This window comes from Eulemur rufifrons, chromosome 29 (genome assembly GCF_041146395.1).
Source record: "Eulemur rufifrons isolate Redbay chromosome 29, OSU_ERuf_1, whole genome shotgun sequence".
NCBI lineage: Eukaryota > Metazoa > Chordata > Mammalia > Primates > Lemuridae > Eulemur > Eulemur rufifrons.
In genome coordinates, this window is record NC_091011.1 from 50423360 (window position 1) to 50437289 (window position 13930).

Below are 13930 nucleotides of genomic sequence, written 5' to 3' on the forward strand. Positions count from 1 at the left end.
CTCCCGGCCTCTTGACAGGATGGCCCTCTCTCCCCTTCCGCCGGCCACCGCCTCCACGCAGTAGAGGTGCCGCGTCTGCGGGCAGGGTTTCCGGGGCCGGATCCGGCTCCAAGGCGCGGAGGAGGAAGGCGCAAAGCACAAACGAGTGGGCTGCGGCGGTTGAAGATTTGAAAACGCGTCATGCGGCTGCGGCGCCGATACGCGCGCCCCGCCCCCTCTCACGCCGCGCGCCGCGCGCCGCGCCCCGCCTCGCGCTCGCCCCACGTGCCTGCCGCCTCACGCTGCGCGCCCCGCCCCCCTCGTGCCCGCCTCCCTGAGTCGCGCGCCCAGCGCCCTCACGTGCCGCCTTCTCGCACTTCGCCCCGCCCCCAAGGACCGTGTCTCCGCCTCCGCCCCGCCCCGCCTCTCCCTTCCCCTTCTGCGATGCCCCCTTGGCCTCAGACCCCAGCTCTCCGCCTGCGGCGTCAGGTTCCAGCTCAGACCCGGAGAGTTTATGTGGCTCGGTATTGACCAAACCTAGTGGATGCAGTTAGTGTCGGAGGCCAGCCCCGTCCGTTACCAGGGTCATTCCCGCCTTCTAGGTTTGCCGGGCCCGCCTGCCCTCCAGCTGCCTTCTCCCAGGTACGCTAATTTTCCTGCGTTGGACGTCTGGTTGGGTGGAGGCGCGGCGGCTGCGGCCGAACCCGAACTCAGCCTCGGACCGGGCCCGGGCCGGGCGGTGGCGGCAGCTGATGCTTAGTGCGCTCCAGGTCGCAGAGCAAGGTTTTCCCGCGGTCACCGCCGACTCAGCTGGCCGAGGACAGGCCGCAAATTTCCCGGGGTGAGAGCGGCACGGAGGTGGGGGGCGTCGGAGCGAGGGCTTGGCTAGGCGGCCCCGGCCTTGACGGGAGGGGCCGCCCCAAAACGCGTTCAGGTCGGTTTGTCTCTTTTGATACTTGGCTGTGTGCGCTGCTCTGTTGACCTTTATTGCATTCAGACCTGTTTTCGTTTTATTGTGTATAAGTTTATTTCAATAATAAAAGAGTGGAACATGAAGTCTCATGTAAAACTATGATAATGGAATTATGATGAAGATTAAATTAAAATGCCTGTAAAATAGTTTAATTTTGTAAATGGGAAAATGCCTCACAAAAAAATGGTTTTGGTGTATTTTTGCTTATAAACTTCTTGAGGAGAAAGAGGATTATATTTTGTGCTATTTTCCATTCCTTAACTCCTGGCTCAGGCCCTCATATAATACTTGATTTACCTAGAATCTCAGGGAAGTCAGAGCGTGTCAGTATTACCATTTTGCAAATTGGTACCTTAAAGCATAGACATAGGTGGATTGTGGACACCTTGAGCCAAAATGAGAGAACACCACCGAGGTGGATCAGGTTTGATAATGGAAATGAGAGTTTTGTTTTAGACAAGTTTATGGTGAAGGGCCTGGGGTGACAATAATGGAGCTATGTTAGTTTATAACTCGAGAGATGTCTGGGAGAAGCTGACATGGAAAGAAGAAATATAGATTGATTTGACAGAGTCATACAGATGGATCTCAATCTTAGGGTGATGCGTTAAGAGGTTAACAAATATTGAGAAGTGGGAGGAGCTACAGTTTGAACAAACACATTCAATATTATAAATTCTATTTGGGGAAAAACCTATTTTCAAAATACAAGCTACAGAAAAAGCTCAAGATTTTTATGTTTTTTTTTTTTTTTTTTTTTGAGACAGAGTCTCACTCTGTTGCCCGGGCTAGAGTGAGTGCCGTGGCGTCAGTCTAGCTCACAGCAACCTCAAACTCCTGGGCTTAAGCGATCCTACTGCCTCAGCCTCCCGAGTAGCTGGGACTACAGGCATGTGCCACCATGCCCGGCTAATTTTTTTGTATATATATATTTTAGTTGTCCATATAATGTCTTTCTATTTTTAGTAGAGACGGGGTCTCACTCTTGCTCAGGCTGGTCTCGAACTCCTGACCTCGAGCGATCCACCCGCCTCGGCCTCCCAGAGTGCTAGGATTACAGGCATGAGCCACCGCGCCCGGCCAAGATTTTTATGTTTTAAAAAGTTTTGAAAGCTTGAGAAACACTAATATAGAATTTAGTTAAAGTCATGGGGGGAAATGAAATTGCCAAGGAGAGTAGGTGAAATAAGAGACGTGGTGATGAGCAGAGGATGATGAAATAGTAAAAGATGGAGAAGGTGCCAGTTAGGAAGAGAAGTGGGAACAACCTTAAAAGTCAAAGAATCTCAAACATTGGAATCATATGGGCTTCACTAACTATATGGCTTTGGGTAATTTTGAGCCACAATTTTAATCTGTGAAAAGGGGGTAATAAATACTTCTCAGAGCTGTTGTGAGGATTAAGTGGAACATTTTTAAAAACTTAATTGGTACAGTGCCTGCCACAGAGTAAGAGCTCAGTAATTGCTATCTGGTGAACTTTGCAACAGCTCCTCTATCCCCAAAAGAGTTTTAAAAAAGCTAAGACTTGAAAAACAGATCTTTGGTTTTGGTGTTTAAGATATCATTAGTTTCCTGAATGAGAATTGAGTAGAAGGGGAAAGTAAGTATAATACTAGGTAAAACAATGGGCTGGAAGTTGAGACAAGTAAAGTGAGTGTACAATTTCAAAAAATTTGTCAGTGAAAGGAAGGGAAGATCGGACCTTTGGAAGGTTTAGAGGACATGAGAAAGATTTAAGCATGGCCGGGGAGTGGTGGCTCACACCTGTAATCCTAACACTCTGGTAGGCCAAGGCAGGTGGATCGTTTGATCTCAGGAGTTCGAAACCAGCCTGAGCAAGAGCAAGAGGCCCCACCCCCGCCCTGTCTCTACTAAAAAATAGAAAGAAATTAGCTGGACAACTAAAAATATACAGAAAAAATTATCTGGGCATGGTGGCGCATGCCTGTAGTCCCAGCTACTTGGGAGGCTGAGGCAAAAGGATTGCTTGAGCCCAGGAGTTTGAGGTTGCTGTGAGCTAGGCTGATGCCACGTCACGCTAGCCAAGGTGACAGAACGGGACTCTGCCTCAAAAACAAAAAAACAAAAAAAAAAAAAAATTAAGCATGTTTTTCTAGTGAAGAAAATAAAAATGGAAGTTCATTTTATGTTCTAATGAAATATGAGTTATCTTTTTTTACTTACTATAATGTGGAAGGACAGTAACATAGTTACACCCTATGCTGTTGGACTCACCCTTGACTGCAATGTAGGTGATAGTTCCAAGGTATGAATAAGCAGAAAATCTGCTTCCCTGGATAGTTAATAATTTTCTATTACCCAAAGTTAGTTTTAAAAACTATTATTGGATCCTAAATCTTTTAGTAGCCACAGGAAAGAGGGCTTGGACATAGACGTATGGCCAGTAAGGCTAGAAACTGCCTTACCTATCATGTCAATAATCAGGTCTATTGGTTAAGAGAATGAGGTTTATCTTAAAGTAGATCTTGAAAATGTACTTGAAGAGAGTCTTTCAGAAGAAGGGTATACATTCAAGAAGAAATGATTGGGGGCAGAGTTGTTTGTGGTGAGAAGCTTGTTTAGAGTTATATTGAGCAAAATTGGAGAACATTGAGCAGAAGTGTGGTCTAATTAAATGAACATTTGGCTGTGGAATCAAGAGAAATAAATTTCATTCAGTAATGGCCCTATCCCTAATGTCAACTAAAGGAAAAAAGTCAAGCTTTTAAAAAATTAAAGTTAGTTTTATTCAGAAGTCTGACTGAGGCCTAGAGACTGGGAGCAGTTCTGTCAGGCTGCTCCAAAGGAGTGTTTCAGCCAATTGTTTATATAAAGGTGGTGGAGTTCAGTATGTACAAAATCACATCTAAGTTTGGATGCAAGAGTACGTCTGATCATAGTTTGCAGGGGCATTTCTCTAACCTTGGCAGGCGTTACCTTATGTGTAAGTAAAGGCAAGGACTAGGGACATTTATTTTTTAAGCAGTGCAGTGTCTCAGGCAAGAGATGGCTGGCTGTATGTGCTTTATTCTGTCTTCAAAGCATCTTTCTAGAGAGCAGTATGTAGTTGCAGGGTCAGGGCTTTGTCACATTTTGCTGGTAAGCAGAAATGAGCCAACATAGCTTCTTATATTTGTTACTTTGTCTCACTAGTTTTATGAGCTTGAGCAAATAGTTACCTTTCTGTGCTAGAATTTCTTTTATTTAATATCTGTAAATGAAGATAATATTGCTCAGTCTACTGTACAACTTTTTGTGATTATCAAATAAGATCTAATCTGCTTTTTTTAATTACCTTACGCATATCCAGGTATACATTTTTTAAATTCTAGAGTTTAGACAAATTAATTCTTGTGTAATACTTAACACTTATTTCTTTTGCTTAAGCCTCTCCACCTAGCTAGCAATTATTCTTTCTTATCCATACCAAACCTAGGTTAGATTTAGCCTTTATCTCATTTGTGGCCTTCAGTAATAATTATTCCTGTTTGATTCATTTGCCAACTATTGATACGTTCTGAAATACATTCTGTTCCTATTCTTATCATTTGATTTTCAGATTTTTTAGTCTCACTATCCTGGTAAATTGAAGGGCTTCAGGTTTTTCCAAAGTTAAGTTCTTAGTTTTACAGACTAAGCATATTAAAGGATAGAATTGGCTAGTGACTGTGGCACTAAAGTCCATGTCTCAGGTAAAGGTGGGCTGGGAAATCAGGGTAAATTCAGCATTATCAAGTCCTGAACACCACCTAAGTGAAGGATCAAAAATGGAGAATAAGCAAGACAGGAGGATTTAGAATTTGGGAGTGAATCCCCCTGAGACAACATAATTCAGAGGCTGTTGTGGCACCTATAGGAGCTATTAAGGATAATGAACTGGTTCAGAGATTATATCTTACATCCCGAACTAAGTTGTAAATCCACACACATTTAGCTATGACCTTAAAATAATCTACCTACCTACCCCACTTCCTGCTTTCCTTATGTAGTGATTAAACACCAAAAATGTGCTATGCCCATTAAAGATGGTTTACTGTAAGGCCCATAGAAGTTTCATTGTGTAAATTTTTAAAATTTCTAGTATGTTAATCATCCATATTCAATAAAGTACACTCATACATATTGATGAATTCTAACAAATATGTATATCCATATAATTACCACATCAATTAAAATATAGAACATTTCTGTCATATCAGAAGGATATTTCATTCTTCTTTCTGGTGATTCTCTTTCCTCCCACCAGAAGTAACCACTCTAATGATTTCTGTTATCATAGAATGGTTTTGCCTATATTTCAGGTTAATATAAATGGAATAATATAATTTGTATATTTTGGGTCATAATTATTTTTCATAATGTAATATTTTTGTGATTCATTCATGTTATGTGTATCAGTAGTTCATTATTTTTTATTGCCGAGTAGTGTGTTGTATGAGTATACAATTGTTTATTCATTCACCTGTTGATGGATATTTGAGTTGTTTCTAGTTTTTTGCTGTAACAAATAATGCTGCTATGAACATATGTATACAAGTCTTTCTTTGGACATATTTTTATTTCTTTTGGAATTACTGGATCATATGGTGACTGAATATTTAAAAGTAGGAGAAACTCCTGAAGTTTTAAAATCCCCCACCATCAGTGTATGAAAGTGCCAGTTGACACATCCTTGTCCCTCACTAGGTATGAACTAATATCACAGGTGGGTTTTTTTAATTGAGGTAAAATTCATGTAACATAAAATTTACCGTTTTAACCATTTTTGAAGTGCACAGTTCATTGACTTCCAGTGTATTGGCAATGTTATACAACCATCACTACTATCTAATCCTAAAATATCTACGGGGTGGGAGTGGGGGTAGAAACTTCATATCCATTAAGCACTCATTCTCATCCCCCACACACCCCCTTCCCCAACCCCTGGCAACTATTCTGCTTTCTGTCCCTATGGATTTGCCTATTCTGGACATGTCATAAATACAGTTATAGAATATGTGGGTTTTTGGTGCGTGGCTTTTATTTAGCATAATGTTTTGAGGGTTCATCTATCCATGTTGTAGCATGTATCACATTTTCATTCTTTTTTTATGGCTGAATAAAATTCTCTTGTAGGGATATACATTTTGTTTATACATTCATCAGTTGATAAACATTTGGTTTCTTTCGGCATTTGGCTATTATGAATAATAACATTTGTATTCAAGTATCTGTTAGACTGTTACGTTTTCAGTTCTCTTGGGTATATACCTGGGAGTGGAATTGCTGGATCATTTTGTCTTTAACATTTTGAGGAACTGCCAGAGTATTTTCCAGGTGGCTGCACCATTTTGTATTACCACTAGCAATGTAAAAGTTTCCCATTTCTTCGCTTCCTTGTCAACACATGTTATTTTCTGTTTATTTTTATTTGTTTGCTTTTTTTGGTTATAACCTTCTTAGTGGGTGTGAAGTGGTATCACTTTGTGGTTTTGATTTTCATTTCCCTAATGAGTAATGGTGTTCAGCATCTTTTCATGTGCTTATTGGCCATTTGAATAAATATTCAAAGAAGTCCTTTGCCCATTTTTGGAGTTGTTGTTTTGTTGTAGAGTTATAAGTGTTCTTTATATATTTTGGATACTAGACCCTTCATCAGATACATGATTTGCAAAAATTTTCTCCTATTCCATGCCTTTTTCAATTTTTTGATAATGTCCTTTGATACACAAAAATTTTTATTTTGATAACATTCAATTTTATTTATTCTTTTTATTCTTGTGGTTTTGATGTCATATCTAGGAAACTATTAAATCCATACAGATTTACCCTTATCTTACAAGAATTTTATAGTTTGAGCTCTTATGTTTAAGTCTTTGGCTCATTTTGAGTTAATTTTAAGTAAATGGTGTGAGCTAAGGGTGAACTTCATTCTTCTTCTTGTGGCTATCCAGTTGCTGCAACACCATTTGTTGAAAAGACTGTTCTTTTTCACATGGGATGGTTTTTGAAACCTTGTTGAAAATCACTTGACCATAGATGTGTGGGGTTGTTTCTGGACTCTGAATTCTGTTCCATTGACCTATATATAGATCTGTCCTTATGTCAGTATTACGCTGCTTTAATTTAGCTTTTTGGTAAATTTTGAAATTGGGAAGTCTGAGTACTACAAATTTGGTTCATCTTTATCAAGATTGTTTTGGCTATTCCAGGTCTCTTGAAATTCTATGAGAATTTTAGGATCAGCTTGTCCATTTCTGCAAAAAAGTAGTTGGACATTCGGTAGCATTTCCATTGAATTTGTAGATTATTACTATGTTAATAATGTGTTCCAATTTGTGAACACAGGATGTCTTTCCATTTAGATTGTCTTTAATTTGAACAGTATTTTGTAGTTTTCATCATACAAGTCTTATACCTCCTTGGTTACGTTTAGTCCTAAGTATTTATTCTTTTTGATGCTATTGTAAATGAAATTGTTTTCTTAATTTCATTTTCAGATTGTTCGTTGCTAATATATAGAAATATAACTGATTATTTTATATTGACTTTGTATCCTGCAACCATGCTGAATTTATTAGCATTGGTAGATTTTGGTGGGTTCTTTAGAATTGTAGAGATATAAAATCATGTCATCTATTAGTAGAGATAGTTTTACTTCTTCCTTTCAAATCTGGATGCCTTTTGTTATTGCCTAATTGCCTTAGCTAGAATTTCCAGGGTAATGTTGCATGGAAGTAGTGATCTGATCTTAGGGAGAAAGTTTTCAGTCTTTCTCCATTAAGTGTGATGTTCTCTGTGGGTTTCCATAGATGCCTTTTATCAGGTTGATGAAGTTTCCTTCTTTTTCTACTTTGTTCAGTGTATCATGAAAAGGTTGGATTTTGTCACATGTTTTTTCTCATCGATTGAGTTGATGTGTTTTTTTTCCTTCATTTAGTTAATACAAAGTGTCCTAAATGTCACCATGCATAGGGAAAATGGGAAATTGTAGCTAAAGTTTCGCATTTTCCCATGTATGGTGACTTTTGGGACACCCTGTATAAAGTATTTCATTGATTGATTTTCATATGTTTGAACCACACTTGCATTCCTGGGGTAAAATCCTACTTGGTCATGATGTATATTTGTTGTAATATACAGTTTGATTTAGTTTACTAGTATTTTGTTGAGAATTTTTGCATCTCTATACATAAGGGATATTGGTCTCTAGTTTTTCTGTGATGTTTTTGTCTGGCTTTGGTATCAGGGTAATAGTTAATACTGTCCTGGCTTTATAGAATGAATTAGGAACTGTTTTGCTTTTCGTTTATGGGAAAAGTTTGAAAAGGATTGCTGTTAGTTCTTTCTTAAATGTTGGTAGAATTTACCTGTGATGTCATTTGGTCCTGGGCTTTTCTCTTGGGAATTTTTTGATTACTGATTGAATCTTTTTATTTCTTATAAGTCTATTTAGATTTTCTATTTTCTTGAGTCAGTTTTTAAAGTTTGTGTGTTTCTAGTAATTTGTCCATTTTATCTGGGTTGTCTAATTTATTGGCACATACTTGTCCATACCTTTATCCTATAATTTTTATTTACATAAGGCTGGTAGTAATGTTCCCACTTTCATTTCTGATTTCAATAATTTGAGTCTTCTCTCTTTTCTTGGCCAATATAGCTAAAAGATTGTCAATTTTGTTGATTTTTAAAAAAATAAATAGCTTTTGCTTTTGTTAATTCTCTCCGTAGTTTTTCTATTCTATTTTGTTCATCCTCATTTTGATCTACAATATTTTTTTTCTTTCTACTTGCTTTGGATTTAGTTTGTTCTCTTAGTAGTTTTATAGGGAGGCAATTTAGGTTATTAATTTGAAATCTTTCTTTTTTTAATGTAGGCTTTCACAGCTAATTTCCCTCTGAACACTGCTTTGCTCTATCCCTTAAGTTTTGGTATGTTCTGCTTTCATTGTAATTCATCTCAAGGCATTTTCTAATTCCATTGTAATTTCTTCTTTGACCCATTGGTTGTTTAAGAATAAATATATTGTTTAATTCCACATATTTGTGAATTTTCCAAATTTTTTGTTATTGATTTTAAGTTTTCTTCTATTTTAGTCTGGAAAGGGACTTTGTATTTTAGTCTTTTAAAATTTATTTTATTGAAATAAAATACACATATCTTTCATCTTTACCATTTTTAAGTGTACAGTTCAGTGGTAATAAATACATTTATATTCTTTTTTATTTGCTTCATCCCTCCCTTCCTCCTCTCCTATTGAGAATTGTTTTGTGGCCTAACATATGATCTATCCTGGAAAATGTTTGATGTTCACTTGAGAAGAATCTATATTTTACTGTTGTTTGGTGATGTATTCATTCAGTATATGTCTGTTAGGTCTTATTGGTTTATAGTATTGTTCAAGTCTTCTAATTCCTTGTTTATATTTTATATAGTTCTATTCATTATTTGAAAGGGAGGTGTTGAAGTTTCCAGCTATTGTTGAACTATGTCTCCAGTTCTGTCACTTTTGCTTCATATATTTTGGGGTTCTGTTTTTAGGTGTATATGTATGTTTATGATTTTTGTTTTTTCTGAGATAAGATCTTCCTCTGTTGCCCAGGCTAGAGTGCAGCTGTGATCATAGCTCACTGCAACCTCAATCTCCTGGGCTCAAGTGGCAATCCTCCAGCCTCAGCCTCCTAAGTAGCTGGGAATATAGGTGCATGCCACCATGCCCAGCTAATTTTTCTTTTTTTGTAAAGGCAGGGTCTTGCTCTTGGTCAGGCTAGTCTGGAACTCCTGGCCTCAAGCTATTCTGCCTTGGCCTCCCAAACTGCTAGTGTTACAAGTGAGCCATTGTGTCAGATCATGCTTATGATTTTTATATCTTCTTGATAGATTGACACTTTTATCATTATATAACATCTTTCTTTGCTCTTGTAACAATTTTTGTATTAAAGTCTATTTTGTCTGATACTAGTACTGCCACTCTAGTCTCTTTTAATTACTGTTTTCATTTAATTTCTTTTTCTACTTTGACTTTCAACCAGTTTTTATCTTTGGTTCTAAAGTGAGTTTCTTATATAAACATAGCATATAGTTGAGTACTTTCATAATTCATTCTTCTAGGCTCTACCTCTTAATTAAAGAGATTAATCCATTTATATTTAATGAAATTACTTATAAAAGAGGACTTACTTTGCCATTTTGCAGTTCGTTTTCTATAAGTCATATCTTTTTTGTTCCTCAGTCCTTCCTCAATTATCACCTTCTTTTGTGTTAGATGTTTTCTAGTGTATCATTTTGATTCCCTTCTTTTACAATAAGTATATTAATTTTCTTAGTGGTTGTCCTGGAGATTTCAGTTAACATCTAATTTATGACAATTAGTTCAGAATAATACCAACTTGGTTTCAGTAGTATACAAAAATTTTGCTCCTGTATAGCTCTATCCCCCCACCCTTTTATGTTGTCATTAGTATAAATGATAGTCATCAATCTAGAATTATAATTATTTTATGTAATTGTTTTTTAAATCATGTGGGCAAAAAAAGAGGAGTTACCAAAAATAAAGTAAATGTATAGTTGCTAACTAAAAATACAGATTTTTACATTTACCTATGTAGTTATTACTGTTGTTTCATTCTTCTACTTTGAACCTATGTGTATCTTTGAATCTAAAATGTTTCTAGTAGACAGGGTGTGGTTTAATCAATGGTTTTCTTGCTAATTGCTTTTGCCAATCTCTGCCTTTTAATTGTAGTGTTTACATTTAATGAAGTAGAATTTACATCTGCCATTTTATTTGTTTTCTTTATTTTATATATAAATGATATTTAGTTTACACTGGGGTTATTTCTCAATAAACCCATTGTGAATTGAAAATACCATGAGTTAAAATGCATTTAATACAACTGATCTGCTGAGCATCATAACTTAGCCTAGCCTACCTGAAACATGCTCTGAACATTTACATTAGCCTATAGTTCAGCAAAATCATCTATCACAAAGGCTATTTTATAATAAAGGGTTGAATATCTCAGGTAATTTATCTAATACTGTACTAAAAGTAAAAAACAAACAAAATGGTTATATGAGTGCTCAAAGTACAATTTCTACTGAATGCATGTTGTGTTTGCAATATTGTAAGTTGAACTATTGTAAGTTGAGGACCATCTGTATATTTTTTTTTGTGCCACTTTTTCTCCATTACTGCCTCCTTTGTTTTAAATAGATACTCTCATATACTATCTTAATTCCTCTGTTTCTTCATTATGCTTTCTGTACTTTCTTAGTGGTTACCTGGGAGGGTTGCAATTAACATTTTAATTTATGCCAATCTCATTCGGACTAGTGCCAACATAATTTCAATAATTAAAAAAATTTGCTGTTATATAGCTCCATTTCCTCTCACCCCGTTTGTGCTATTGTTGTCATACAAATTACAGCCTTATATATTATATGTTCATCAGCATAGTTTTTTTTTTTTATTGCTTTATGCAGTTGTTTTTTATATCAGGAGAAAAAAGTGTTGGGCCAGCAGGTGTCTGTTTTTAGTTCTTGGTGTGCTCTTGGCCAAAGAATGACCAGACACACCAAAAGCAAGACCAGCATGAAATGAAGTTTATTGAGAAAGAGCAAGATAGGTTTATAGAACAAGAGCAAGATACATTCGCCATAGAGGACCAGCAGGCCCCCTGTCGCGTAACAAGAGGCTCTGGTTATAGCCTGGGGTCCTGTTTTATACTGTCCGGATTGGGCCCTCCTTGTAGTTCAGACATCACCATGGAACCACTCTGAAGGACAGTTAATGACATGATAATTAGCCTTCGGTTACTCTAGGTCACTTTCCAGATCCTAAGGTGCCTGGGCTGTCTGCTGGCTACTGGGGAATTCCCTGCATTCTTTTGCTGATTGACAGGTTGTTCCTCCTTTCCCCAGGTGTAGCAATTGCTTGGGACAGGATTAAGGTGTGGGGCAGCACCAAGGTGAGGTGCCTGCCTTTGACCCTAGGATAGCTGGAGGTCCCTCACTATCTACCTAACAAAAGGAGTTTCAAACAAAAAGTACATTTATGTGTTTTTTATATTTACTTATCTCATTACTTTTGCCAGTATTCTTTGTTTCTTTATATGAATTCCAATTACTATCTAGTGCCTCTCATAGCTTGATGAACTCCTCCTAATATTTCTTGCAGGGCAGGTCTACTAGCAACATACTCTTTCTAATTTTGTTTTTCTAGGAATATCTTAGTTTTTCTTTCAATACTGAAGAATAATCTTACTGGATATAAAATTCTTAATTGACAGTTTTTTACTTTTATTACTTTGAATGTTATCCCACTGCATTTTGGCCTCCATGGTTTTCAGTGTGAAATCAGCTTGTAATCTTACTGAATATCCCTTGAATATGCTGAAATGCTTCTCAAAATAGCTAGAAGGGAATGATTTGTATGTTACTAGCATGAAAAAAAAAGATATTTAAAGTGATGGGTATGCTAATTTGATTTTTACACATTATATGAATTTATCAAATTATCACATGTACCTCCAAAGTATGTGCATCTATTATGTATCAGTAAAAATAAATGTATTCCTAAGTATTTTTTTAAAAAGGTTAAAGGGTTCCTCAGAACAATAAGTATGCATGCCTTAATAGAAAAAATGAGAAAAACTTATAAATGGACATATTACAGAAAGAGGCAATACATACTGCCAATAAAAATGTGAAGAGATGTTTAGTTTATTGACCAGGGAAAAGTAAATCAAGATTATAATAAGAAAGCATTTAACACAAATTCAATTGGAAAATATGAAAAATTCTGATGATACTAAGTTAGACCTTGTTCTCTCTTGAGTGGGTTTTGTCTTTAACTTTCATTTCTTCCCCTAAGGAGGGTCATTTTCATGTTTGAGAATGTTTGTCATTTATATTTGAAGACCACTTTGGTATGGCAAATTGCTAATACTAAGTTAAATAAGATACAAAAACGGAAAAGGTATGGGAAAGAGAAACTTGACAGGGAGTTGAGGGGGAAAGCTATTCTTGCAGAACATTTCTTTATGAGATGTTCTAAGGTTGTAAGAGAACCAAAGGAATATTTTGTTACAGTGGTCTCTCCCACTAGATTGTGTCCTCTCTGAAAAAGGGACAGTGCCTGGCACACAGAATAATGGAAAGAGAGAAAGAAGAAAGATCAGTGGGCTGATAAGACTGTAGAGAGTTCAAAGCAGTGGAGAATACATTATGAGTTCTAGACAATCCACTATGATTATTACTTCCCAGTTTTACTTCACCTACTACCAAATCTCTCATTTGATTTTGCATTTTTCCATATTATTTTTCTGATAAATTGAAAAGGAGACTCATTTTTCAGATCTCATAATTAGATATGTGTTATGATTTTAGGAGACTGTTGATATAACTTATTTTCCTAAAATACTTAGTATATACATTGTCAAAAAATAAAAAAGTTCAGGTGAGGTGTGGTGGCTTCTGCCTGTAATCCTAGCACTCTGGGAGGCCCAGGCAGGAGGATCACTTAAACTCAGGAGTTCGAGACCAGCCTAAGCAAGAGTGAGACCCTGTCTCTACAAAAAATAGAAAAACTGAGCCAGGTATGGTGATGCATGCCTGTAGTTCCAGCTAATCTGGAGGCTGAGGCAGGAGGCTTGCTTGAGCCCAGAAGTTTGAGGTTGCTGTGAGCTAGGTTGATGCCATGGCACTCTAGCCCAGGTGACAGAGCAAGACTCTGTCTCCAAAGAAAAAAAATTTTAATAGTTTAACAATTCTAAGAAGTTACTAAACATTTAAATTTCTGGCGTGTTTCCCTTATGTTCTAAATAATTGCTAGAAATACATCAAGTTTTTTGGCTTTAATTTCAGGTGTATATATTCAAGTTAGCAACCTTGCTGTGACTGGTATCAACAATAAAGTACTGTGTGGCCAGGTATGGTGGCGCATAACCTGTAATCCCAGCATTTTGGGAGGCAGAGGCAGGAGGATTGCTTGA

The 13930-nt window shown here is 37.1% G+C and overlaps 1 protein-coding gene across 1 annotated transcript in view; it reads left to right on the forward strand.

The window, feature by feature from the left end:
• Positions 1-443: 443 nt before the first annotated feature.
• Positions 444-13930, forward strand: part of SLC25A40 (solute carrier family 25 member 40) — a 43041-nt gene continuing 29554 nt past the window's right edge. Inside the window, exon 1 of the mRNA XM_069461917.1 lies at positions 444-621. The gene's annotated coding sequence lies outside the window, so the exon portion shown is untranslated. The remainder of the gene's footprint in view (positions 622-13930) is intronic.